At 45.5% G+C, this 25,802-nt stretch overlaps 1 long non-coding RNA gene across 1 annotated transcript in view; it reads left to right on the top strand.

Moving 5' to 3' along the window:
• LOC147124322 (uncharacterized) overlaps nucleotides 1–25,802 on the top strand; it is a 79,975-nt gene that overhangs the window by 14,067 nt on the left and 40,106 nt on the right. Inside the window, exon 2 of the long non-coding RNA XR_015078017.1 lies at nucleotides 7,551–7,637. This is a non-coding gene — a long non-coding RNA (uncharacterized LOC147124322). The remainder of the gene's footprint in view (nucleotides 1–7,550; nucleotides 7,638–25,802) is intronic.

The raw sequence follows: 25,802 nt of genomic DNA, 5'->3' as shown, positions 1-25,802 counted from the left end.
TCTGGAGGGAAACTCTTCACTAAGATTGATCTGGCCCAGGCGTACCTGCAAATGGAGGTAGAAGAAGCCTCGAAACACTACCTCACGATCAACACTCATAAAGGCCTCTACCAATACAACCGGCTGGTGTTCGGGGTAGCATCAGCTCCGGCTATTTGGCAAAGGGCAATGGAACAAGTCCTGCAAGGGATTCCAGGGACCCAGTGTTATTTGGACGACATCCTGGTCACGGGCGAAAATGACAGTGATCACCTCGCCAACCTGGAGCAGGTGCTCACTAGATTGAAGGAATATGGGCTCCGAGCTAATCGCCACAAATGCGAGTTTTTCCAGAAGCAGATCTCGCATTGTGGCCACGTTATTGATAAAGAGGGGTTGCATAAGTCCCCTGAAAAGATTGAGGCAGTAGTCAAGGCTCCAGCACCGGAAAATGTGTCACAACTGAGGTAGTTCCTCGAGTTGGTGAACTACTACCATAGGTTCTTGCCGAATTTGTCTACCGTACTACACCCACTGAACACCCTACTGCAAACGGGGGTACCATGGAAGTGGAGTGACGAATGTAAACGAGCTTTCCAGAAGAGCAAAGAATTGATCACATCAAAAGAGGTGTTGGCTCATTTCAACCCAGCACTACCAATTCGGTTGGCATCACCCTATGGCATTGGAGCGGTGCTGTCGCACAAATTCCCGGACGGCTCGGAGAGGCCAGTAGCCTTTGCGTCTCGGCCACTAACCTCAGCCGAGCGTAACTACGCCCAGATTGACAGGGAGGCCCTCAGCCTAGTGTGGGGAGTGAAAAAGTTCAACCACTATCTGCACGGGCAGAAGTTCACCTTGCTGACTGACCACCAACCACTTGTTTCCATCTTTAATCCAAAGAAGGGCGTTCCGGTGATGACTGCGCAACGGCTACAAAGATGGTCCCTTTTGCTAGGGGCGCACCAATATGAAATCGAGTATAAGGGCACGAAACAGCATGGAAACGCTGATGGGCTATCACGCCTGCCACTGCCTACTGCGGAGGAAGCACCAGCAGTGGATCCTGTCGAAATATTTCATTCGACTATAATTGAATGCTTGCCAGTAACTAATGCTGGTATAGAGAAGGAGACCCGAAATGACCCGACACTGTCTCGGGTGTATGATTTGACGGTGAAGGGATGGCCAGCACATGGCGACTCACTGTTGCCAGCATTCTCATCCAGAAGAGAACAGCTGTCAGTATGCCAGGGGACCTTGATGTGTGGATCCCGAGTGGTAATTCCACCCAAGTTAAGGGAGAGAGTGCTCAATGAGCTTCACGAAGGCCATCTGGGAGGGGTGAAAATGAAAAGCCTTGCTAGGGCTTATGTGTGGTGGCCGGGGATCGATCAGCAAATCGAGGACCTGACAAAGAGCTGCTCAGGATGCCAGAAGGTCCAAAATGCACCACCACATGCCCCTCTACACCCATGGGAGTGGCCTTCATCTCCATGGCAACGGGTGCATATTGATTTTGCTGGTCCATTCATGGACTCAATGTTTTTAATAGCCGTGGATGCGCACTCGAAATGGCCTGAGGTGATCAAAATGTCCTCCACCACCACGGAGAAAACGATTGCAGTCCTACGGACCATTTTTGCCAGGAACGGCTTGCCAGTGCAGATTTGCTCTGATAACGGACCACAGTTTGTGTCCGAAGAGTTTCGAAGATTTATGCAAAGGAATGGGGTAAGGCATTTCACATCCGCCCCGTATCATCCAGCCAGAAATGGATTGGCTGAGAGGTTCGTACAAACCTTTAAAAAAGCAGTAAAGGCCATGTGCGATGACGACATTCCACTGCAGCATAAGGTGGACAATATCCTGTTAGCCTACAGAAATGCGACACATGCAGTCACCAACCAGGCCCCGGCCATGATGTTCTTTAACCGAAGGTTGAGATCTCGTCTGGATTTGCTCAGACCAAATATACGAAGAGATGTTGAGAGTAAGCAATTCCAGCACATCAATGAGAAGCCGACAAGGAGCTTGAATGCAGGACAACCAGTCTTGGCCCGCGACTACCGAACAGAAACAATAGCATTGGAAGCTGATGAATCAACTGACGACAGGGTGCTAGAATCGCCTCCGCACCAAGAGCGAGACACTCGGGAAAGGCGCTATCCAGAAAGAATCAGGAAGCCTCCCCAGAGACTGAATATATGAATGGACTATTTTCATATAACATTGTATATTAAAAATGTTAATTGTTAAATGAGTATTATGGTACTGTTAATCTAAAAGGGGAGGAATTGTAATGTATGTAATGTGTATATATACCTTAAGGGAGAGAACTACTTTTTACAGCTCCTGTATACTGTAGTACCGGCAGTGACCACACCTGTATATAAACCCTGAGTAGTGATCTGTACTATTAGTTCTAGAGTAACCCTCATTCAGTAAACACCTGTTGAATCGTTCCCTGCAGCCTGTTGTCTGATTATTCACAGAAATCACAGAAACCCCACAGTGCAGATAGAGGCCATTTCGGCCCATCAAGCCTGCACCGACACATATCCCACCCGATCCCCGTAACCCCTACACCAACACATATCCCACCCTATCCCTGTAACCCCACGTATTTAATCCCCCTAACACTAAGGGTCAATTTATCATAGCCAATCAACCTAACCCGCACATCTTTGGACTGTGGGAGGAAACCGGAGCACCCGGAGAAAACCCACGCAAACACGGGGAGAATGTGCAAACTCCACACAGACAGTCACCCGAGGCCGGATTCGAACCCGGGTCTCTGGCGCTGTGAGGCAACAGTGCTAACCACTATGCCACCGTGCTGCAGGTATTGAAGGACACAACATTAAGATACACGGACATAACACAGTGCATGTTTAGCATTGAGTAGTAAGAATCCTAGGTCTGTTTTAGCTTCATATGTAGCTATTTCAACACCATTCATGCAGTAAGCATGTTTATCATCATTAATTTCCATTTTGCTTCATGTGTTGTGCCTGCCCCTTGCATCCTTTTTTCAACGATTTCCCCACCGGTGGCCCCCAATTGTTCATTCTTGTAGTATTCCCTTTCCTCCAAAATTCTGAAGTTAATCCTTTTGATCAACCGTCTGGTTCACTCAATCTGATGAGTTTTTCACAAACACCCCGTGTGCACGCTGAGTGCCAGCAGCTTGCACATGGATGTATTGGAAAAGTTCGAGCAAATGCTGTGGTAATTTTGTTTTTTTACATACTTCTCCAGATGTGGTATATTTCCGGTTGCTCACAGTGTAGATTCTGGTAAGAGAGTAAAATTAATAAGAAAAAAGGAGGGGAGAAAATAAATTTTCAAAAATCATTCTGGTGCTTAACAGCCTGTTGTGTGTTTGCAGTTTCTTTATTTCTGATTTGCAGCATTGGCTAGGTTTTTTCTTTTTATCTTATGAAATATCATTGCTGCTCTGGTTGATAACAGTTAGTGCATGGCGATTTGGTGTTCGTAAACTTTGAAGATGCTACACGAAAGTTAGAGAAAAGGGAAGGCCATTCTGTCATGAAAGCTCATCCTTCTCGTACTTTAGCTTTCCCATCATAACATCTAATTATATTTTAAATAAACACAATATATTTGGATCTGTTGCCTTCTTTGGTAGACTCTTCCAAACATTTCAGTTTTTCTGATGTGTTTTAAAGTTTCTTTTTACTAATTTGCATATATGTCCTCTTCTTCTACTTTCTTGGCATACTTTGAAGTAATAATCTGTATTTACCTTATTGATACTATTTCATATTTTATATACTTCAAGGAGGTTTCCCCTTAACCGTCTTCTTTTAGACAGTTTAAGCGCTCTTCTTTTATCAGAGCTTATCCATTTTACACTTGGAATCAGTCCTGTTGCTCTTTTCCATGTTAAGCTGCTTTATAAATGTAAGGTGTTGGCAAATAAAGAGAAATTAGAGGATCTTTTTTATGGTATAGTGACCAAAACTGAATACGGTATTCTAAGTGTGGTCAAAACTCTGCCTTTTGACGGTTATATTCTAGCATTATCATTCTATTAGCTTTTTAAATTGATTCATCAAATTGAATGGACATTGAAAGTGTCTTGACATTTTTTGACCTGTGTAATACATTGCATTTGTCAGTGTTAAATTCGTTTGCCCAACTGCATAATGAATCCAAATACTCCTGGAAATAGTTTGCTGCTTCCCCTGACTCTCCTGCAGCAAATATGGACAGTTTATAATTGGTTTCAGTATGCAGCTCATTAATGTCGTTTAGAAATCACGAGGCACTGATCCTGTGGAACTCCACTTAACAACAACTCCACTTCTAGTCTGACATCTTTCACGTGCACACTCTGTTTTTCCTATTTTTAGTTAATTTCTTAACCAGCCCCATGTTATACACTAGATTTCTGTGGCTTTTAGCTTCATTTAAAGTCTTACACCTAGAATTTTGTCAAAAGCTTTTTGAAAGCCTTAATTAACAACTGGGCTGATAATATGATGCTTGACCCCATAGGTCTATGCTGTAAGATATCCCAACAATTCTATGCCGAAGAGCCACACCAATTCTTAATGTCCTCACTAAGGAACTACCTGGGATTACCGCCCAGTTTGTGTCTCGAAGTGACTGATGCCTAAGTTTGGCTCGCCGAACTATCTTGCATCACTCAGTTCAGATTGAATATGGATTTACCTCACCAACCCTCAATTAGGATAGCCACAAGGTCCTGAGTGAATTAATTAAACCTTCCTTGCCAGATTATCAAAGAAAATGTCAGACGAAAAGCCATGGACTCATGACTATTATAATTATCTCTACTTAAACTTAAACATGGAGTATACAAACTATTAATAAATATAAATAGCTATGGACATGGCCACTTAGCAGTTTGAATAACAAGTGATTAATAAACAGTTATTTACAAACTGAATAACATAGGTTGTAGAGGCAGTTCAGTGTATCACTGCAATTCAGCATTAACTGGTTTGCTGAATATTAAATTATAGTTGAGATCAGTGTCTGAGATTACTGCAAATTGGTGAGACTACTCTACAAGTAAACTCTTAGTTAGCTGATAAGTTAACAGCATTTGGATACCCAGTCTTTGAACAGATTAAAGTCTATGTACTGGTGGGTACAGCTTTTCAAGAGCTTATACAACTTTGTCCTTATGAGTGGCGTGGTTGGGTTGATTATCTTCCTCCAGCAGCATGGTGATGTTAGCTATTGGAACATCGAGTTGATGAGCCCCATCGGTGGTGGGATTATCTATTCCACTTGAATTATCTGCTTCAGATGAAACCACTCTCATCTTCTTAATCTCAGACAACTTGTACAATTAACAACAACTTACACTTGTAAGGTAGCAAAATGTCATAAGGTGCTTCACAGGAGCATTATCAAACAAAATTTGACACCGAGCCACGTAAGATATTAGGACAGATGACTCAAAACTTGATCAAAGAAGTAGGTTTTAAGGAGCACCTTAAAGGAGGCGAGAGAGCTATAGAGAGGTGGAGAGGTTTAGGGAGGGAATTCCAGAGCCTAGGGCCTAGGCAGCTGAAAGCACAGCTGCTAATGATGGAGTGATTAAAATTGGAGATACGCAAAAGGCCAGAATTGGAAGAGCGCAGATATCTTGGAGGGTTGCAGGGATGAAGGAGGTTACAGAGATATGGGGAGGGATGAGGCCATGGAGGAATTTGAAAATGAGGATGACAATTTTAAAATTGAGGCTTTGCTGGACCAGGACCCAATATAGCTAAGGGAGCACAGGGGTGATGGGTGAACGGGACTTGGTAAAAGTTAGGATATGGGCAGTAGAGTTTTGGATAAGCTCAAGTTTATGTAGGGTGTAAGATGTGAGGCTGGCCAGGAGAGCATTGGAATTGTCAAGTCTAGAGGATGAGGAGGGATAGTTTACCACGGTTACAGTAACATAGGATGTCATTTGTGAATTTGATGAGGGCTGTTTCAGTACTGTGGCAGAGCCACACACCTGATTGGAAGGATTCAAGCATGGAGTTGCGGGAAAGATGGGTACTGATTTGGGAGGTGACAACATGTTCAAGGATTTTGGAGAGGAAAGAGAGGTTGGAGATGGGGCGGTAGTTTGCAAGAACAGAGGGGTCAAGGGGGGACTTTTGAGGAGAGGGGTGATGATGGCCGATTTGAAGGGGAGGGGACAGTACCTGAGGAGAGGGAACTGTTAACATGGGGGCCAGGAAGGGAAGTTGGGTGGTCAGCAGTTTGGTGGGAATAGGGTCGAGGGAGCAGGAGGTGAGTCTCATGGACAAGATGAGCTCGGAGATGGCATGAGGGGAGGTAGGAGAGAAACTAGAGAAAGATATGCATTCAAGGCTAGTGCAGGGGGAGATACTCGGGGGAAGTTTGGCCCGGTGGGCTAGGGGTAGGGAGAGGAGCGACGGAGGCAGTTGAATGGATGGTCTTGATTTCAGTGACAAAGAAATCCATGAGCTCCTTGCACTTGTTGTTGGAGGTGAGGGTGATAACAATTCTGCTATTTCCATTTACACCTCCTCTAGACCCATCTTTTATTTCTTTACTTGCCCCATTACCCTCCCCTTTTGTTTTGCGTCATCATCGTTTTGCCGTTTAATCTTTCCTGCCTTCTACCCTACCACAGACCTTCCTTTTTGTTCTTGCCTCCCCCTCCCCCATTTACCTTCCTCTGTACTTGCTTAAAACCTGTTACATCTCTTAACTTTTTCCAGTTCTGATGAAAGGTCACCGACCTGCAAACCTTAACTTTGTTTCTCTCGCCACCGATGCTACCTGACCTGCTGAGTGTTTCCAGCATTTTCTCTTTTTCTTTCAGATTTCCAGCATTTGCAGTATTCTCCTTTTGTGATCAAATTATTTTAGACTGTTTAAAAAGATAATCTTGGAAAAATTACACTAAATATTAGGCTTCTGCTCTGCAATTTTCCATTTATAAAATTATTCCCATTGACTATAATCCAATTATATAGTAGCTAAAATAAGCTTATAAGAACACTTCTAAGCTAAAGTCAAAATCAGTGAGTGGACTGTTGTAGGAGAGCGGAAACAAATTGTTTGCTGACCATAACACGTTGCAACAATTTGTTAAATTAGTGAATGAACAGAATCTTCAGTGAGGTCTTTAACAATCAGTTTCCAGCTGCTGCTTTGGTGTAGTTATTTAACTTTTTATTTGGCAGTGAACATCCTGCTTTGAAAGTTTTTTCCCCCATAGGAGCTAATGCAGTATCCATTAACTGCTGCTAGATGTCTTTATGTGCAATACAGTATGAAATAAGTAACAATGCTGAATAATAGAAATGCAATCCCGCGGCAGTTCTCTTTTGTTCATCATTACAACTTGTTCAGAATTTTAGCAAATGAGAATTAATCTTGAGGGTGAAATGAGCATCCTATAATCAAGTGCTGTAAAGTCATTGCTTTTAGCAGCTGAAATTAATTGTAAACTCATGTTTTGTAAAGTTGTAATTGTGTATGTTTTCTGATAAATCTTTGATTAGTCTCACCTAGCTTATATAAAATCTTTGCTTATTTTACAGGTGCGCCATCGCTGGTGTGAGCTGGTCATTAAACATCAACACACGGTGGCATACGGGGACTTGATAAATTTTCTGGAGCAGGATCAGGTACCCTGTTTAAATATATCTTCAAATAAGAAATCATACAAAAATAAATCTTACAGAAGAAAAATATCTTGCTGAATTATAAATTTTAAAAAGCAGCCAGCATTTTCAAGGAAATAACCCTCCCTCTAGGATTTTGTTTTAAAAGCGTTTCCAGCTCACATACTGTGATATTGAAGCAAACACTAATAATACAGCACCAAAGCTAATGAGATGTCAGGGCTATCTTTATTACTGTAATAGTAACCTGATGTTATAATACATTTATAAAAGAATCAATAAATTAAAATATGTTAACTCTTTTCATCCTGTTCTCTCCTTCTATCTCCCTCTCCATTTTCTGTCCCCCTTATTTTCGTTCCCATATTGTATCTCTTCTGTTTTTATTATTGTAACTATACTTTTACTTATAACTAATTAATGTACCCTATTTTAACTAGTCAGTACCATTGTTAAAAAAATAATTTCTGGAAGAATGTTCATAAGGCTTTTCTTTTAGCTTATTGAGTGCCGGAACTCAAAAGGTTAACATGGTATATATGATGTGATTTGGTTTATCTTTGAAAAGTTTTTACATGCTCAATCAAGGCAATGTGGGATGACTTACCTCCACTGTAGGACTTGGCAATCTGATTGCATCATGATGAGATAACTCTGTAGATTGTTAGAAGTCAATACATTGATTTTTCTTGCTTTACAATACTTGCGGGTATACAGATTCTGTGATGGGGATTGCTGTTAATTTTGTGGTAGACAAAAGTAATAAGAAATTGGAGAACCAAAAGATGAATAAATCATCAGGCATAAATGACAAGTGTACTAATATAAACATTTCAAAGTCCTTCAAGTAAAGAGGTGATGCAGAATATTGAAATCCTCAGATCAGACATGCAGTCCTGGAAATATAACACCACTTAGTATTTTGTTTCTAAGTGTGGAAAATCAATTAAATTATCAAGAAAGCAATTTAGCATTATTTAGTGAAAGTAAAGGCAATAATGCTAAGCCAGCATGGATTCGCAAACTGTAAGTCATACCCAACAAATTTACTGTAATTCTCAAGTAATGTATTTTGAGTTAGTGGATGAGGTAACATGTTTGATACTACAGTCCCCACCACATCAAACGTGTATGTTTAAAATGGACAGTCACTTATATTGGCCAAAAGGAGATAACCGTTAGACATTTGCATTAACATCAATTTGAAAGTTGCCGGTTATAGGCCTAGAAATTCGAGTAGGCCAGAAACCTGCCGGTGCCATCGCGGGCCGAAGTTAACGGCCGTCCGCAAACAGAATGCAGGCAGCACTGGTATATTGGTGCTGCCTGCTGATTTACATTAGCGCAGCAGGAGGCCCAATGTAGCGTGGCTGTAGCGTCCCTGGAGTGAGGCAGCGCTCTCTTAAAGCTAGCCTGTTATTTTAGAAAGCAGTGTGATCCCTTTAAAGGGGAACTGCCTTCTAAAATGGAAAAAAATAAAAATCATTGAAAAGTAGGCACCCTTTAGCCCTTAGAGCTCAACTGCCTTCAGAAAAAAAAACATTAAAAATAATTCCAAAATTACTGAATTCTAACGTTTGTTTAATTGCATTTGAATATTTATTTACAACGGCCTCCCATTTTCCACTCTCCATAAACTTGAGTTCATCCAAAACTCTACTGCACGTATTCTAACTCGCACCAAGTCCCATTCACCCAAAACCCCCGTCTCGCTGACCTACATTGGCTGACAATGCCTCAATTTTAAAATTCTCATCCTTGCTTTCAAATCCCTCCCTATCTCTGCAACTTGCTCCAGCTCTACAACGCTACGAGATCTCAGCATTCCTCCAATTCAGGCCTCTTGCGCATCTCCGATTTTACTCGCTGCATCATTGGCGGCCGTGCCTTCATCTGCCTAGGCCATAAGCTCTGCAATTCCCTCCCTAAACCTCTCCACCTATCTAGCTCTCTTTCTCCTCCTTTGAGACGCTCCTTAAAACCTACCTCTGATCAAGTTTTTGGTCTCTTGTCCTAATATCTCCTTATTTGGCTCGGTGTCAAATTTTGTTTGATAATGCTCCTGTGAAGGGTCTTGGACTGTTTTGTTACTTTAAAGGCACTATATAAATGCAAGTTGTTGCTGTTATTAAAACACATTTTAAAATGCCACAATAGGAATCTCATTTCCCACATTTCACAGTGAGTCTGGAGACCACATGGTGGCAAAAAATTATGGCACATATCTTTGATCATTTCATATGCATTTTACCTTTAAGGGCTGAGGGGCACACTGAATAAACTATTTTATCTTTAACCACAGTGCCAAATAATGAATCACTTTTTTGAAATCTGTTAATTTCCTTTATGACCACATCTCTTTGATAGCAAAAACAGAAAATGCTGGAAACACGCAGCAGGTCATGCAGCATCTGTGGGGAGAATAGACAAGTTAGTGTTTCGGATGCAGACCCTTTTTCAAAGAGGGTATGCTACCGAAATAGTAACTGATCTATTGTCTCTCCACAGATGCTTTATGACCAGCTGAGTGTTTCCAGCATTTTCTGGTTTTTGTTTCAGATTTCCAGCATCTGCAGTATTTTACTTTTTGTTCACGTCTGTTTTGATACTGAAAAGGGTAGACACTAGCATAGAATAAGCCATCTTCATTCACTTCACTGGTCTATCTAGGTTGCACTGTACTGAGTTTAGGATCCAGAGATAAATTTTTCCTGCACCTTGCAAAACAGAACTACAGTATTCCATCACTTGGCAGATATGGATGTGCAGAACACAGAAATTGGCTGTGGTAATAAGGGGTGCGATATTGTGAGTATTTATACTCTACAATCAGTTTTTTGATCATTTTACAGGCTGTTTCAGCTACTTTTTTTGTATTCACGGGATGTGGGAATCGCTGGCAAGGCCAGCATTTATTGCCCATCCCTAATTGCCCTCGAGAAGGTGGTGGTGAGTCACCTTCTTGAACCGCTGCAGTCTGTGTGGTGAAGGTGCTGATAGGTAGGGAGTTCCAGGATTTTGACCCAGCGACGATGAAGGAACAGCGATATATTTCCAAGTCAGGATAGTATGTGACTTGGAGGGGAACTTTCAGGTGGTGGTGTTCCCATGCGCCTGCTGCCCTTGTCCTTCTAGGTGGTATAGGTTGCAGGTTTGGGAGGTGCTGTCGAAGAAGCCTTGGCGAGTTGCTGCAGTGCCTCTGGTAAATGGTACATGTTGCAGCCACGGTGCGCCGGTAGGGGAGGAAGTGAATGTTTAAGGTGATGAATGGGGTGCCAGTCAAGCCTCTGGATGGTGTCGAGCTTCTTGAGTGTTGTTGGTGCTGCACTCATCCAGGCAAATGGAAAGTATTCCATCACACGTCTGAATTGTGCCTTGTAGATGGTGGAATGGCTTTGGGGAGTCATAAAAACATAAGAAATAGGAGCAGGAATAGGCCACTTCGCCACTCGAGCTTGCTCCGCTATTCAATAAGATCATGGCTGATCTTGGGCTCAAAGCCACTTTCCTGCCCGCTCCCCATAACCCTTTACTCCCTTATCTTGTAAAAATCTGTCTATCTCCACCTTAAATGTATTTAATGACCCAGCCTCCACGGCTCTCTGGGGCAGAAAATTCCAAAGATTTACGACCCTCTTGAGAGAAGAAATTCTTCCTTATCTCGGTTCTAAAAGGGCGACCTTTTATTCTGAAACTATGCCCCCGAGTTCTAGATTTCCCCACGAGTCAGGAGGTGAGTCACTTGTTGCAGAACACCCAACCTCTGACCTGCTCTTGTAGACACAGTATTTATGTGTCTGGTTCAGTTAAGTTTCTGGTCAATGGTGACCCCCAGGATGTTGATGGTGGGGGATTTGGTGATGGAAAAGCCATTGAATGTCAAGGGAAGGTGGTTAGACTCTCTCTTGTTGGCTATGGTCATTGCCTGGCAATTGTGTGGCGCGATTGTTACTTGCCACTTGTCAGCCCAAGCCTGAATGTTGTTGAGATCTTGCTGCTTGTGGGTACAGACTGCTTTATTGTCTGCGGAGTTGCAAATGGAACTGAACATTATGCAATCATCAGTGAACATCCCCACTTCTGACCTGATGATGGAGGAAAGGTCATTGATGAAGCAGCTGAAGATGGTTGGGCCGAAAACACTGCCCTGAGGAACTCCTGCAGCGATGTTTCTGGGGCTGAGATGATTGACAACCACAACCATCTTCCTTTGTGCTAGGTATGACTCCAGCCAGTGGACAGTTATCCCCGATTCCCATTGACTTCAATTTTACTAGGGCTCCTTGATGCCACACTCGGTCAAATGCTGCCTTGATGTCAGTGGCAGTCATTCTCTGAATTCAGCTCTTTTGTCCATGAGGTCAGGCGCTGAGTGGTCTTGGCGGAACCCAAACTGAGCATCAGTGAGCAGGTTATTGGTGAGTAAGTGCCGCTTGATAGCACTGTTGACGACACCTTCCATCACTTTGCTGATGATTGAGAGTAGCCTGATGGGGCAGTAATTGGCCAGATTGGATTTGTCCTGCTTTTTGCGGACAGGACATACCTGGGCAGCTTTCCACTTTGTTGGGTAGATGCCAGTGTTGTAACTGTACTGGAACAGCTTGGCTAGAGGCGCGGCTAGTTCTGGAACACAGGTCTTCAGCACTACAGTCGGGATGTTGTTGGGGCTCAGAGCCTTTGCTGTATCCAGTGCGCTCAGATGTTTCTTAATGTCACGTGGAGTGAAACAATTTGGGTGAAAACTGGCTTGTATGATGGAGGGATCTTGGGTGGAGGCTGAGATGGATCATCCACTCCGCAATTCTGGCTGAAGATGTTTGCAAATGCTTCAGCCTTGTCTTTTGCACTTGCATGTTGGGCTCCAGCATCATTGAGGACGGAGATGTTCATGGAGCCTCCTCCTCCCGTTAGTTGTTTATTGTCCAACACTGGATGTGGCAGGACTGCAGAGCTTTGATCCGATCTGTTGGTTGTGGGATCGCTTGGCTCTGTCTAAAGCTTGCTGCTTCTGCTGTTTAGCATGCATGTAGTCCTGTGTTGTAACTTCACCAGGTTGGCACCTCATTTTTAGGTATGCCTGCTTCTGTTCCTGGCATGCTCTTCTACACTCCTCATTGAACCAGGGTTGGTCCTCTGGCTTGATGGGAATGGTCGAGTGAGGAACATGCCAGGCCATGAGGTTACAGATTGTGGTGGAATACAATTCTGCTGCTGTTGATGGCCCACAGTGCCTCATGGATTCAGTTTTGAGCTGCTAGATCTGTTCTGAACATCTCCCATTTAACACAGTGATAGTGCCACACAACACGATGAAGACGAGACTTTGTCTCCGCAAGGACTGTGCAGTGGTCACCCCTACCAATACTGTTATGGACACGTGCAGCTGCGACAGGTAGATTGGTGAGGACAAGGTCAAGTAGGTTTTTCCCTTGTGTTCTCTCACCACCTGCTGCAGGCCCAGTCTGGCAGCTGTGTCCTTCAGGACTTGGTCAGTAGTGGTGCTACCGAACTACTTCTGGTGATGGACATAGATGTCCCCCACCCAAAGTGAATTCTGTGCCCTTGCTACCCTCAGTTCTATTTCCAAGTGGTGTTCAACATGGAGGAGTACCGTTTTATCAGCTGAGGGAGGGCGCTAAGTGGTAATCAGCAGGAGATTTCCTTGCCCACTTTTGACCTGATGCCATGAGACTTCATGGGGTCTGTACTCCGGAGTCAATGTTGAGGACTCCCAGGGCCATTCCCTCCCAACTATATACCAATGTGCCGCTACCTCTGGTGGGTCTGTCTTGCCGGTGCTACCGAAAGGTATGATTCTGTGAGTATGACCATGCCAGGCTTGACTAGTCTGTGGGACAGCTCTCCCAATTTTGGCACAAGTCCCCAGATGTTATTGAGGAGGACTTTGCAGGGTTGACTGGGTTTGATGTGTCTTTGTCATGTTTGAATTCGGTGCCGAGGTCAATGCTGGGTGGTCCTTCCGGTTTTATTCGTAGCGGTTTGATACAACTGAGCGGCTTGCTCGGCCATTTCAGAGGGCACTTAAGAGTCAGCCGCATTGCTCTGGAGTCACATATAGGCCAGACCGGGTAAGGATGGCAGATTTCCTTCCTCTAAAGGATATTAGTGAACCAGAATTTTTACGACAATCCGGTTGTTTCATGGTCACCGTTACTGATACTAGATTTTTATTCCGGAATTATTTAATCAAATGTATATTAGCCCAGGCCTCTGCATTACTAGTCCAGTAACAGAACCACTATGCTACCGTACCTCCACGTTTGCTACACAGATAAACTGTGATTAAAAGCCAGTGAACTGAATGTTGATGAATAATGGGGCAATGCAAGTAGAGTTGAAACAGGCTACTGTGCTCAGATTCAAAAAAGATGATGATGTAGATGCCGGCAACTGCAGAACAATTTCTTTCTTCAATACCATGTAAAGCAAATTAATTATCGGGCGTAAACCTGTGTATTTATCTGGAATCATAGGGGGCTAAATTCGATAGCCCCGGAAAACAGGCGTAGGGTTTGCAATGCGAGATTAAGCCGCGCCAGTTACTTTTGTTGCAGGCAGCACGCAAACTTCATGCCGCTTGCTGATTTAAATGATTGCAGTATTGAGGCAGCACTAAACACGTTGTTGAGTGGCTGAACGCCTCAGCAGGGGGCGCAAGGTCATTCGAGACTAGCACCAATTAATGCCAGCCTGCAACTCTTAAAGGGGAGGTGCATTCTGACTGGAGCAGGCGCTGGAAGTGGCTGGGGAAGAGAGTCTGATCTGCAAGAACTGTGACTAATGGCGCAACAGGGGAGAGAGCGCACTCCAAGGTTCAAAGGCGCTGCCCTGGAGGCCTTCGTTGAGGAGATGGACTGAAGGAGAAAGATCCTCTATCCACAGGAGGTCTACTAGATAAACTCAGCGAGGGCAGTGGGAGCAGGTAGCCGTGGCGTTCAATGCCAGAAGTCAAGCCCCGAGGACCTGGATGTAGTGCCACAAAAAGTTCAATGACCTCACACGAGTGGTCAAGGTCAGTGAATTCATCTTCAAATGCCATCTCCCACCATTGCACCACTAGCCTCACACACTGTTCAATGCACCACACCCCCATCACTCACCTACCACCAATCTCTATCAAACATGACTCGTGCCTCACATTCAGAGCTTCACCTCACCCTCGCACACTAACCACTGCTGCAAGTCTCACGCGCACATCTCACAGCTTGCACACACTGCCTACCATTCAACCAGGACAGGTAAATCACCCAAACACATTGCACCACACTCATTGGGGACAGGCACCTTGCATATTCTCACCCCGATGGAGGAGATGGTGGCAACCATCGCTGAGCCTGAAGCCAGCGGTGGGGCTGAATCCATCGAAGATGACGGTATCCTCATACCTAATCCTCCTTCTCGCATCCTACTTCCCCCTCATCCCACAATGTATTTTGATTTAAAAGATGGTGTAAGCATGCACCTCTTACTTTTCACCCTCCCTGTGCCGCAATCCTACCCTTGTGCCTTTCTCTTTTGAGATACCCAAGAACTGCAACTGGCCAGGCACTGGTGGAAGAGCAAGTAGGCATTGATGATGAATACACAGCACCGTCACTCGATGTCACACTCGCAGCCACCAGCTCAGATACTGACATTGCATACTTTAGAGGATAGCTTAGGTGTGGGATCTGCACGTGGTGAGACACTGGGCACGAGTGGCCTACAGCCAGGGCAGGAGGCAGCTCCCCAGAGGGCGAGGCCGCACATGAGTTCTGCTGCAGAGGACACACGTGAGCATTTTGATGGGGCAGGCTCCAGAAGAAGGCTGGTGGGTATGCACAATCAAATGATTGGCACATTGGCAGGCCAGCCAGAAAGCCTGCGTGCAATGTCAGGGAGCATGGAGGAGTCCAGCACCAACTTGGCACAGGGCTCTGCTCAGAGTTTGTAGCCCATCCTTTTTAGCGTGGAAGTGATGGCCAACTCCAGTAGCACACTTGCGGACCCAACCAGGATGCAGCGTCTGATGGCTAATGTCTCAACTTCCATTGCCACACAAGCAACTTCCACCAACACCTGGGTGCTGCAGTGGAAGCTCAGCTTGCTGCCACCAACACCTGGGTGCTGCAGTGGAAGCTCAGCTTGCTGCCATCATGGATGCGTTTACTAGTGTTCAAAGGGGTTTGCAGGGTGTCACAGCAGTCCAGCAATCTGTCCTCTAACATAGAATTGCTAAGGCGCCGTCCCGGGGGAGTGGCAGTGGCTTTGTGGAGCACAAACCTGCTGTCCTCTCTCAGGATGACAGCATTCGCACTCCCACCCCTGCCATTCAGCCAGTGCCCTTGCTGTTGCCTGTCCGCCAGCCAGCCCAGACTGCAGCTGCCCATACCGAGATGGTGCAGTCTGAAGCCAGGCCTTTTAGACCCAGAGCTGCTCGAAGTCATCCTCCAAGGCCATCTGCAGTCTCCTCCACTGAAAGTCAGCAGCCTTCCACCAGCCATGCTGCAGCTAAGGGGTAGCACTGCATAGGAGCACTGGGACACGCAAAGACACATGGAAGACAGGTACTAAGGGAATGCACATAGGGTGATTGGTTTATGTTTTTATTGCAATATAGATTCATAGAATGGTTACAGCACGGAAGAAGGCCATTTGGCCTGTCGAGCCCATGCCAGCTCCTTACAAGAGCACCTCAGCTAGTCCCACTCCCCCGCCCTTAGCCCGTAGTCCTGCAATTTTTTTTCTTTCAGGTACTAATCCAACTCCCTTTTGAAAGCCGTGATTGAGTCTGCCTCCACCACCCTTTCAGGCAGTGCATTCCAGATCCTAACCACTCGCTGCATAAAACAATTTTTTTTTAATGTCGCCTTTTGGTTCTTTTGCTAATCACCTTCAATCTGTGTCCTCTGGTTCTCGACCCTTCTGCTAATGGGAACAGTTTCTCTCTATCCACTCTACCCAGACCCCTCATGATTTTGAACGCCTCTATCAAATCTCCTCTCAATCTTCTCTAATCCAAGGAGAACAACCCCAGCTTCTCCAGTCTATCCGTGTAACTGAAGTCCCTCATTCCTGTATTCATTCTCGTAAATCTTTTCTGCACCATCTCTAAGGCCTTCACATCCTTCTTAAAGTGCGGTGCTAGAATTGGACACAATACTCTAGTTGAGGCCAAACCAGAGTTTTATACAGGCTCATCATAATTTCCACGCTTTTGTACTCTATACCTTTATTCATGAAGCCCAGCATAAGAAATAGGAGCAGGAGTAGGCCATTTGGCCCCTCGAGCCTGCTCCACCATTCAATAAGATCATGGCTGATCATCTACCTCATCTCCACTTTCCTGAACTATCCCCATATACCTTGATTCCCTTAATATTCAAATATCTATCGATCTCTGTCTTGAATATACTCAACGACTGAGCCTCCACAGCCCTCTGGGGTAGAGAATTCCAAAGATTCACCACCCTCTGAGTGAAGAAATTTATCCTCATCTTAGTCCTAAATGGCCGCCCCCTTATTCTGAGACTGTGACCCCTGGTTCTAGACTCCCCAGCCAGGGGAAACATCCTCCTTGCATCTACCCTGTCAAGCCCTGCAAGAATTTTGTATGTTTCAATGAGATCACCTCTCATTCTTCTAAACTCTAGAGAATATAGGCCTAGTCTACTCAATCTGTGCTCATAGGACAATCCCCCCATCCCAGGAACCAGTCTGGTGAACCTTCGTTGCATTCCCTCTATGGCAAGTATATCCTTCCTTAGGTAAGGTGACCAAAACTGTACACAATACTCCAGGTGTGGTCTCACCAGGGCCCTATATAATTGCAGTAAGACGTCTTTACTCTTATACTCAAATCCTCTTGTAATAAAGGCCATTTGCTTTCCTAATTGCTTGCTGTACCTTTCAGTGATCCGTGTACAAGGATACCCAGGTCCCTCTGAACACTAACATTTCCCAATCTCTCACCATTTAAAAAATACTCTGCTTTTCTATTTTTCCTACCGAAGTGGATAACTTCACATTTTTCCACATTATATTCCATTTGCCATGGAATCCCATAAGCTTTTTTAACTGCTTTCTGAACCTGCCCTGCCACCTGCAACGATTTGTGCACATATACCTCTAGGTGGTCCCTCTGTTCATGCACCCGCTTTAGGATTGTACCATTTAGTTTATATTTCCTCTCCTCATTCTTTCTACCAAAATGTATCACTTTGCACTTTTCTGCGTTAAATTTCATCTGCCATGTGTCCGCCCATCCCACCAGCCTATGTCCTCTTGAAGTCTATCACTATCCGCCTCACTATTCACTATACTCCAAGTTTTGTGTCATCTGCAAATTTTGAAATTGTGCCCTGTACACACCCACATCCAAGTCATTAATATATATCAAGAAAAACAGTGGTCCTAGAACTGACCCCTGGGGAACACCACTATATACCTTCCTCCAGTCTGAAAACCAACCGTTCACCACTAATCTGCTTCCTGTCACTTAGCCAATTTCGTATCCATGCTGCCACTGTCCCTTTTATTACATGGGCTTCAACTTTGCTGGCAAGCCTATTATGTGGCACTTTGTTGAATGCCTTTTGAAAATCCATGGATACAACGTCAACCGCATTGCCCTCATCAACCCTCCGTTAGTTCATCAAAAAACTCGATCAAGTTGGTTAAACACGATTTGCCTTTAACATCTGTGCTGGCTTTCCTTAATTAATCCACACTTGTCCAAGTGACTGTTAATTTTTTCCCTGATTATTGTTTCTAAAAGCTTCCCCACTACCAAGGTTAAACTGGCCAGCCTATAGTTGCTGGGTTTATCTTTACACCCTTTTTTGAACAAGGGTGTAACATTTGCAATTCTCCCGCCCTCTGGCACCACCCCCGTTTCTAAGGCGATTGAAAGATTATGGCCAGTATCTCTGCGATTTCTTCCTTCACTTCCCTCAGCGTCCTAGGATGCATCCCATTGCATTCCTGGTGACTTATCTACTTTAAGTACAGCCAGCCTTTCAAGTATCTCATCTTTATCAATTCTTATCCCATCCAGTATCTCCTCTACCTCCTCCTTCATTATGTCTATGGCAGCATCTTCCTTGGTGAAGGTAGATGCAAAATACTAATTTAGTACCTCAGCCACACCCTCTGCCTCCACGTGTAGGTCTCCTTTTTGGTCTCTAATCGGCCCCTCCCCTCCTCTTACTACCCGTTTACTATTTGTATGCCTATAGAAGACTTTTGGGTTACCTTTTATGTTCGCTTCCATTCTATTCTCATACCTTCTCTTTGCCCCTCTTATTTTCTTTTTCACTTCTGCTCTGAACTTTCTATATTTAGCCTGATTCTCAGATGTATTCTTGTCCTGACATCTGTCGTCCGCGTTCTTTTTTTACTTCATCTTACTCTTTATCTCTTTCATCATCCAGGGAGCTCTGACTTTAGTTTCCCTACCTTTCCTCCTAGTGGGAATGTACCTCGACTGTACCCGAACTATTTCCTCTTTAAAGGCAGCCTATTGTTCCACTACAGTTTTGCCTGCCAATCTTTGATTCCAATTTACCCGGGCCAGATCTGTTCTAATCCCACTGATATTTGCCTTCCTCCAATTAAGTATTTTTAATCTAAATTGTTCCGTGTCCTTTTCCATAGCTAATCGAAACCTTATGATACTATGATCAATGTTCCCTTACTGACACTTGCCCCACCTCATTCCCCAGAACCAGATCCAGCAATGCCTCCTTCCTCATTGGGCCGGAAACATACTGATCAAGAAAGTTCTCCTGAATACACTTCAGAAATTCTTCCCCCTCTCTGCCCTTTATGCTATTACTATCCCAGTCTATATTAGGATAGTTGAAGTCCCCCATTATCATTACACTATAGTTCTTGCATCTCTCTGTAATTTCTCTGCAGATTTGCTTCTCCATATCTTTCCCACTAGTTGGTGGCCTATTGAATACACTTAGTAGTGTAATGGCACCTCTATTATTTCTTAACTCTAACCAAATAGATTCTGTCCTTGACCCCACCAGGACACCCTCTCTCTCCAGCACTGTAACATTCTCCTTAACCAATACTGCCACACCACCTCCTATCTTTCCTGAACACCCTATATTCAGGAATATTTAGTACCCAATCCTGCCCTTTTTTGAGCCAGGTCTCCGTTATTGCCACAACATCATATTCCCATGTGGCTATTTGCGCCTGCAGCTCACCAACCTTGTTTATTATGCTTCGTGCGTTCACATACATACACTGTAAACCTACCTTAGACCGTCCTGTGTTCTCTCTTTAGTCTGACCCCACCTAATACCTTACTATTTCTTGCTTCAGTGCTATCCGTCTCGCCCAATCCTTTGTGCCCTTTGTTTCTCCTTTCTAATGCTACATCCTGGTGCCCACCCCCCTGCCAACTTAGTTTAAACCCTCCCCAACAGCACTAGCAAACCTCCCCGCGAGGGTATTGGTACCGACTCTGTTGAGGTGCAACCTGTCCCACATGTACAGGTTCCACCTCACCCAGAACCGGCCCCAATGCCTCAGAAATCTGAAGCCCTCCCTCCTGCACCATCTTTCCAGCCACGCATTCATCTGCTCTATCACCTTTTTCTATACTCACTCGTGCGTGGCACCGAGAGTAATCCGGTGATGATTACCTTTTTGAGGTCCTGCTTTTCAATCTCTTTCCTAGCTCCCTAAAATCTGCCTGCAGGACCTCATCCCTCTTTTTAACTATGTTGTTGGTACCAATATGGACCACGATCTCTGGCTGTTCACCCTCCCCCCTCATATGGCATGATTTAATTTATAAAGTTGGTTTGGAATATTTGTTTTGTGTTAGCTTTTATGTTTGAATTTTGGCCAAGCAGGCACTGTGATGGTCAGTAACAGAGGGGAACGTAAGGTAAGGGACTGTTGGTGAATGTGGAATTGGGGTTATGTTTACTGGTATCATAACCGGATTAGTCAGTCACGGACAGCTTGGCCAGGAAGGGGCTGTCTTGATTGCCTCTTCCTCATCCGCCTCTTCCTCTTCTTCCTCTTCCGCCTCCTCCTAGAAACATAGAAAAATGGGAGCAGAAGTAGGCCATTCGGCCCTTCGAGCCTGCTCCGCCCATTCAATATGATCATGGCTGATCCTCTATCTCAATATCATATTCCCGCTCTCTCCCCATACCCCTTGATGCCTTTTGTGTCTAGAAATCTATCTATCTCCTTCTTAAATATATTCAGTGACTTGGCCTCTACATCCTTCTGTGGTAGAGATTTCCACAAGTTCACCACCCTCTGAGTGAAGAAATCTCTCCTCATCTCAGTCGTCAATGTCCTGCCCCATATCCTGAGACTGTGACCCCTCGTTCTAGACCCCCCCAGCCAGGGGAAACATCTTCCCTGCATCCAGTCTGTCTAGCCCTGTCCGAATTCTATACGTTTCAATGAGATCCTCTCTCATTCTTCTAAACTCCTCCTCCTCCTCCTCCTCCTCCTCTTCCTCCTCCTCCTCCGCCTCCGCCTCCTCCTCCTCCTCTTCCTCCTGCTCCTCAGCTGGTAGCCGTATGGCTGTTGGCAAGGGCTGTGCCCTCATGATGGTGAGATTGTGCAGCATGCAGCAGACCACCACGAATCTCAACACCCGCTCTGCCGAGTACTGCAGGGCTCCTCCAGAGCGGTCTAAGCAGCAGAAGCGTTTCTTCTGCACGGCAATGGTCAGCTCAATGATATTTCGTGTGACAGCATGGCTTTCGTTGTATGAATGCTTCCCATGTGTGCATGGGTTGCGCACTGGTGTCATGAGTCATGTTGTTAACGGATAGCCCTCATCGCCCAGTAGCCACCCTCTGGTTTGTCGTGGTAGCTCAAATACAGATGCCACAGCAGACTGCCGCGGAATGAAGGCTTCATGTCTGTTGCCAGGATACCGGGCATTCACCTCCATGGTTCGCTGAGTATGGTCGCACAAGAGCTGGACATTGAGGAGTGGAATCCCATTTGGTTGCGGCACATCTCAGAGTTGACATGTGGCGCCCGCAAAACGACGTGCATGCAGTCAATGGCACACTACTCCATGGGGAAGCCTACAATAATCGCAAAGCCGTGTGCTCATTCTACCTGTTGCTTTCTGGTCAGAGAGAAGGAAATATATTCAGCTCTCTTGGAATACAGAGCCTCAGTTATCTCCTTTATGCAACAGTGCAACTGGGAGATGTTGCAAATCTCTCCTGCTCCAGCCTTGAAGGAGCCCGACGCATAAAAGTTCATGGCCACCGTGACCTTCACAGCCACTGACAATGCGGTCCTCACCCTGCTCTGCAGCCGGTGGCGGATATCAGTGAGGATGTCCTTGGTGAAGCGCAGACGTCTAACACACTGCTCCTCGCTGAGGTTCAGGTAGGAGTATTGCTTCCTGAACACCCTGGGCTGATATGGCCTCCTGCTGAGAGCCCTTGTCCCCCTCCTCCCTTTTCCTGGAGCTTGTCCTGCTCTGTCACCTCTCCTCATTCTCCCTGTGGACGAGGTGGTTTCAGGTAAATTTTGGGAATGAGTAAGATATTTGCTGAAGAGAAAGCAATTCCTAGAGTAGTTATGCTGGAGGTGGGGAAAGGGGCCAATTTGCTGAGCAACGGTACCCCAGGGACTACTTTAATTTCTAACCTGGATTCTGAACTTGGGTTCAGAAACTTAATGCAAATTTCTCAAATTTGCAGATGCTACCAATCTAGGAGGACCAGGCAGCTCACCAAATACAAATTGAGATGGACTAAATATATAAGGGGGCATAACAATGGCAGAAGGAATTTGACTTCATTTAATATAAAGTGTTGCACAGATGGCGGAAAACTGGACAGCATGTAATCTATAAATGGTGTTGAAATAGCTAAAGATGAATATGAAACAGACTTGGGGTGTTAGTAGATTTGATGCTCAACATATGCAACGGTGTGGAGATGCCGGAGTTGGACTGGGGTGGACAAATGTAAGAAGTCACACAACACCAGGTTATAGTCCAACAGTTTTATTTGAAATCACAAGCTTTCGGAGCGCTGCTCCTTCGTCAGGTGAAGTGGAGAGATGCATAAAGACACAGCTTATATAGTCAGAGAATAATGCCAGATGATTACAGGTAATCTTTCTGTAGTGTATGTACCTTTAAGAGAGAACTACTTTTAGTGACCACACCTGTATATAAGCCTTGAGCATGCCTCTGTACCCCAGTCTTGAGATTACCCTACTCCAGTAAATACCTGTTGATTAAGTTACAGCATCCGTGTGGTTACTGAAAAACATCATACTCTCAGAATCACGGATCTAACAGTGGCGACGAGTGTCGATTCGAATCTACCTGCAACTCTGCATTTCCCTTCGAGGATTCGCTCCTGGAGGGCGGTGGAAGAAAGTCGAGGCCAGAAGCACGGGCGTCGACCACGAGCAACCGCCCAGTCGTCCGGCAGAGAGTGAACATCACAGGGGAAGCTGTGGAGAGCCGGGCTTGGTTCCCCAGCCACGACGATCAGCAACAGACTGACGACAGGTACAGCGCAGACCCTTCCCAGACAGCGGCGGCTGGAGCCGACCGACGGCGGAGAAAAAACCGAGCAGCGTCGACGGGGTAAGACAGAGGGTGAAGCGCACAGGGCGCAGCCGGGGGTTGAAAACCGAGCGGCGTCGAGGAAAAACAAAACGGGGAGAGAGAGAGGGTAAAGCAGCAGCCGGGTTCGGGACCGAGCGGTGGAAACAGGAAAGGCGCACAAAAAAAAAACATGCAGAGCACAGCCAGGGCTCAAGGGCTGAACAGTGTCCGCGGGGAGAAGAAGGGAGAGCACGGGAGACGCCATTGAGCCGCGGAGAAGAAGGAAGAGCGCGGGAGACGCCATTTTTAGAAGCCGCAGCGGAGAAGAAGGGCGAGCGCGGGAAGGAAGGAAAGCGCGGGAGACGCCATTTTGTGCCAGCGGAGAAGAAGGGGAAGCGTGGGAGACGCCATTTTTGACAGTTAAATCACACCCAGGGATGCCGACGAGTGGCAGTATCTCTACGTTCGACAATGAAGTCGAAGATTGGGCGACATATGTGGAACGTATTGAGGTGTACTGCAGGGCGAATGAAGTGCCAGATGCTAGGAAAGCACTGGTTTTGTTAAATTCCATGGGTGCAAAAACTTATGGGTTACTGCGAAACCTAATAACCCCAGAGAAGCCAGTGGATAAGAATTTTGAAAGCATAGTAGAAATCCTACAGGACCACTTAAACCCCACACCGCTGCTGATAGCAGAACGATTTAAGTTCCATAAAAGGAACCAACACAAAGACGAAAGCAATGCTGAGTACTTAACGGAACTGCGCAAGCTATCGAAACGCTGCCAGTTTGGAGTGGGACTAGCAGATACGTTAAGGGACAAGTTTGTGTGTGGGCTGCAAAGTGAAGGAACCCAGAAACGGCTTCTATCAGAAAAGGATCTTACGCTGAACAAGGCTTTCAGTATGGCAGTATCACACGAAGCAGCCGCAAGGGGCGCTGCAGAGATACAACGGAGACCGCAAGAATATGGCACCAATGAAATGTCCTATGGAACAGGGAAGTGCTATCGCTGCGGCAGAACAACACACGACCAGAAGGATTGTTGGTTCAAGGACCAAGTGTGCAGACAGTGTGGAAAAGCAGGACACATAGCAAGAGTCTGCAGGTCTGGGAAGAAAACCAACAGTAAGAAATCTCCACAGGAGAAGTACAAAAAGGTACACAAGATAATGGGCCACAGTTTGTGTCCGAAGAGCTCGAAAATTTATGAGAAGGAATGGGGTAAGGCATTACACATCCGCCCCGTATCATCCAGCCACAAATGGATTGGCTGAGAGGTTCGTACAAACCTTTAAGAAGGCGATAAAGGCCATGTGCGACGATGAAATTCCACTACAGCATAAGGTGGACAATTTCTTATTAGCCTACCGAAACGCAACACATGCAGTTACCAACCAGACCCCGGCCATGATGTTCTTTAACCGAAGGTTGAGATCTCGTCTGGACTTGCTCAGACCAAATGTGCGAAGAAATGTTGAGGATAAACAATTCCAGCACATCAATGAGAAGCCAACAAGGAGCTTCAACGTAGGACAACCAGTCTTGGCCCGTGACTACCGAACAGAGAAATGGCAACCCGGAACGATATGCACAAGGCAGGGGCCATTAATGTACACAGTGGATGTCGGGGAGAACATTGTGAGACGCCACATCGATCAGATCTTAGCGTCACAGGAACCAGTCAACCCCATGTCTTGCGTACCTGGGGATGAACCCGACATACCGGTAGCATCTACCTCCGAACCAGTAGCAGTGGAACCCGATGAACTAACCGATGAAAAGGGGCCAGAATCGCCTCCGCACCAAGAACAGGAACCTCAGGAAAGGCGCTATCCCGAAAGGAGCAGGAAGCCGCCCCAAAGACTGAATCTATAAATGGACTATTGTTGTTTAATGTGCATGTTAAAGTGTTAATTGTTATTTGAACATTATGGGTACTACTAATCTAAAAGAGGAGGAATTGTCGTGCATGTACCTTTAAGAGAGAACTACTTTTACAGCTCCTGTATACTGTAGTACCGGCAGTGACTACACCTGTATATAAGCCTTGAGCATGCCTCTGTACCCCAGTCTTGAGATTACCCTACTCCAGTAAATACCTGTTGATTAAGTTACAGCATCCGTGTGGTTATTGAAAAACATCATGCTCTCAGAATCACGGATCTAACGCTTTCTAACTGCCATTTATCACACCTCGGCAGAGAGATAATCACAGCAATCAAAGGTGTGAATGGTGTCCAAACAGGTTAGTCAGGAAAACATTACATCAAAGAACAATGAGGTGGGGTCACAAGGGGTCAAATGTTGCAGATGCTGGGGTCTGTATGAAAAACAAAAAACAGACAAAAAAACATTTTTTTTTGCTGGAAATCACAGCAGGTCCGGCCGCATCTGTGTAGAGAGAACAAGCCAACGACGACTCGAGTCTGGGTGACCCTACGTCAGGTGGGGTTACATGTCGCGTGACATGAACCCAAGATCGCGGTTGAGGCCGTTCTCATGAGTGCGGAACTTGGCTATCAGTTTCTGCTCGACGATTTTGCGTTGTCGTGTGTCTCGAAGGCCGCCTTGGAGAATGCTTACCC

Source organism: Somniosus microcephalus, chromosome 1 (assembly GCF_052327205.1).
Source record: "Somniosus microcephalus isolate GS21.2 chromosome 1, FLI_Smic_1.0, whole genome shotgun sequence".
Taxonomy (NCBI): Eukaryota; Metazoa; Chordata; class Chondrichthyes; order Squaliformes; family Somniosidae; genus Somniosus; species Somniosus microcephalus.
The sequence above is the reverse complement of the archived record's forward strand: the minus strand, read 5'-3'. Positions and strand labels throughout refer to the sequence as shown.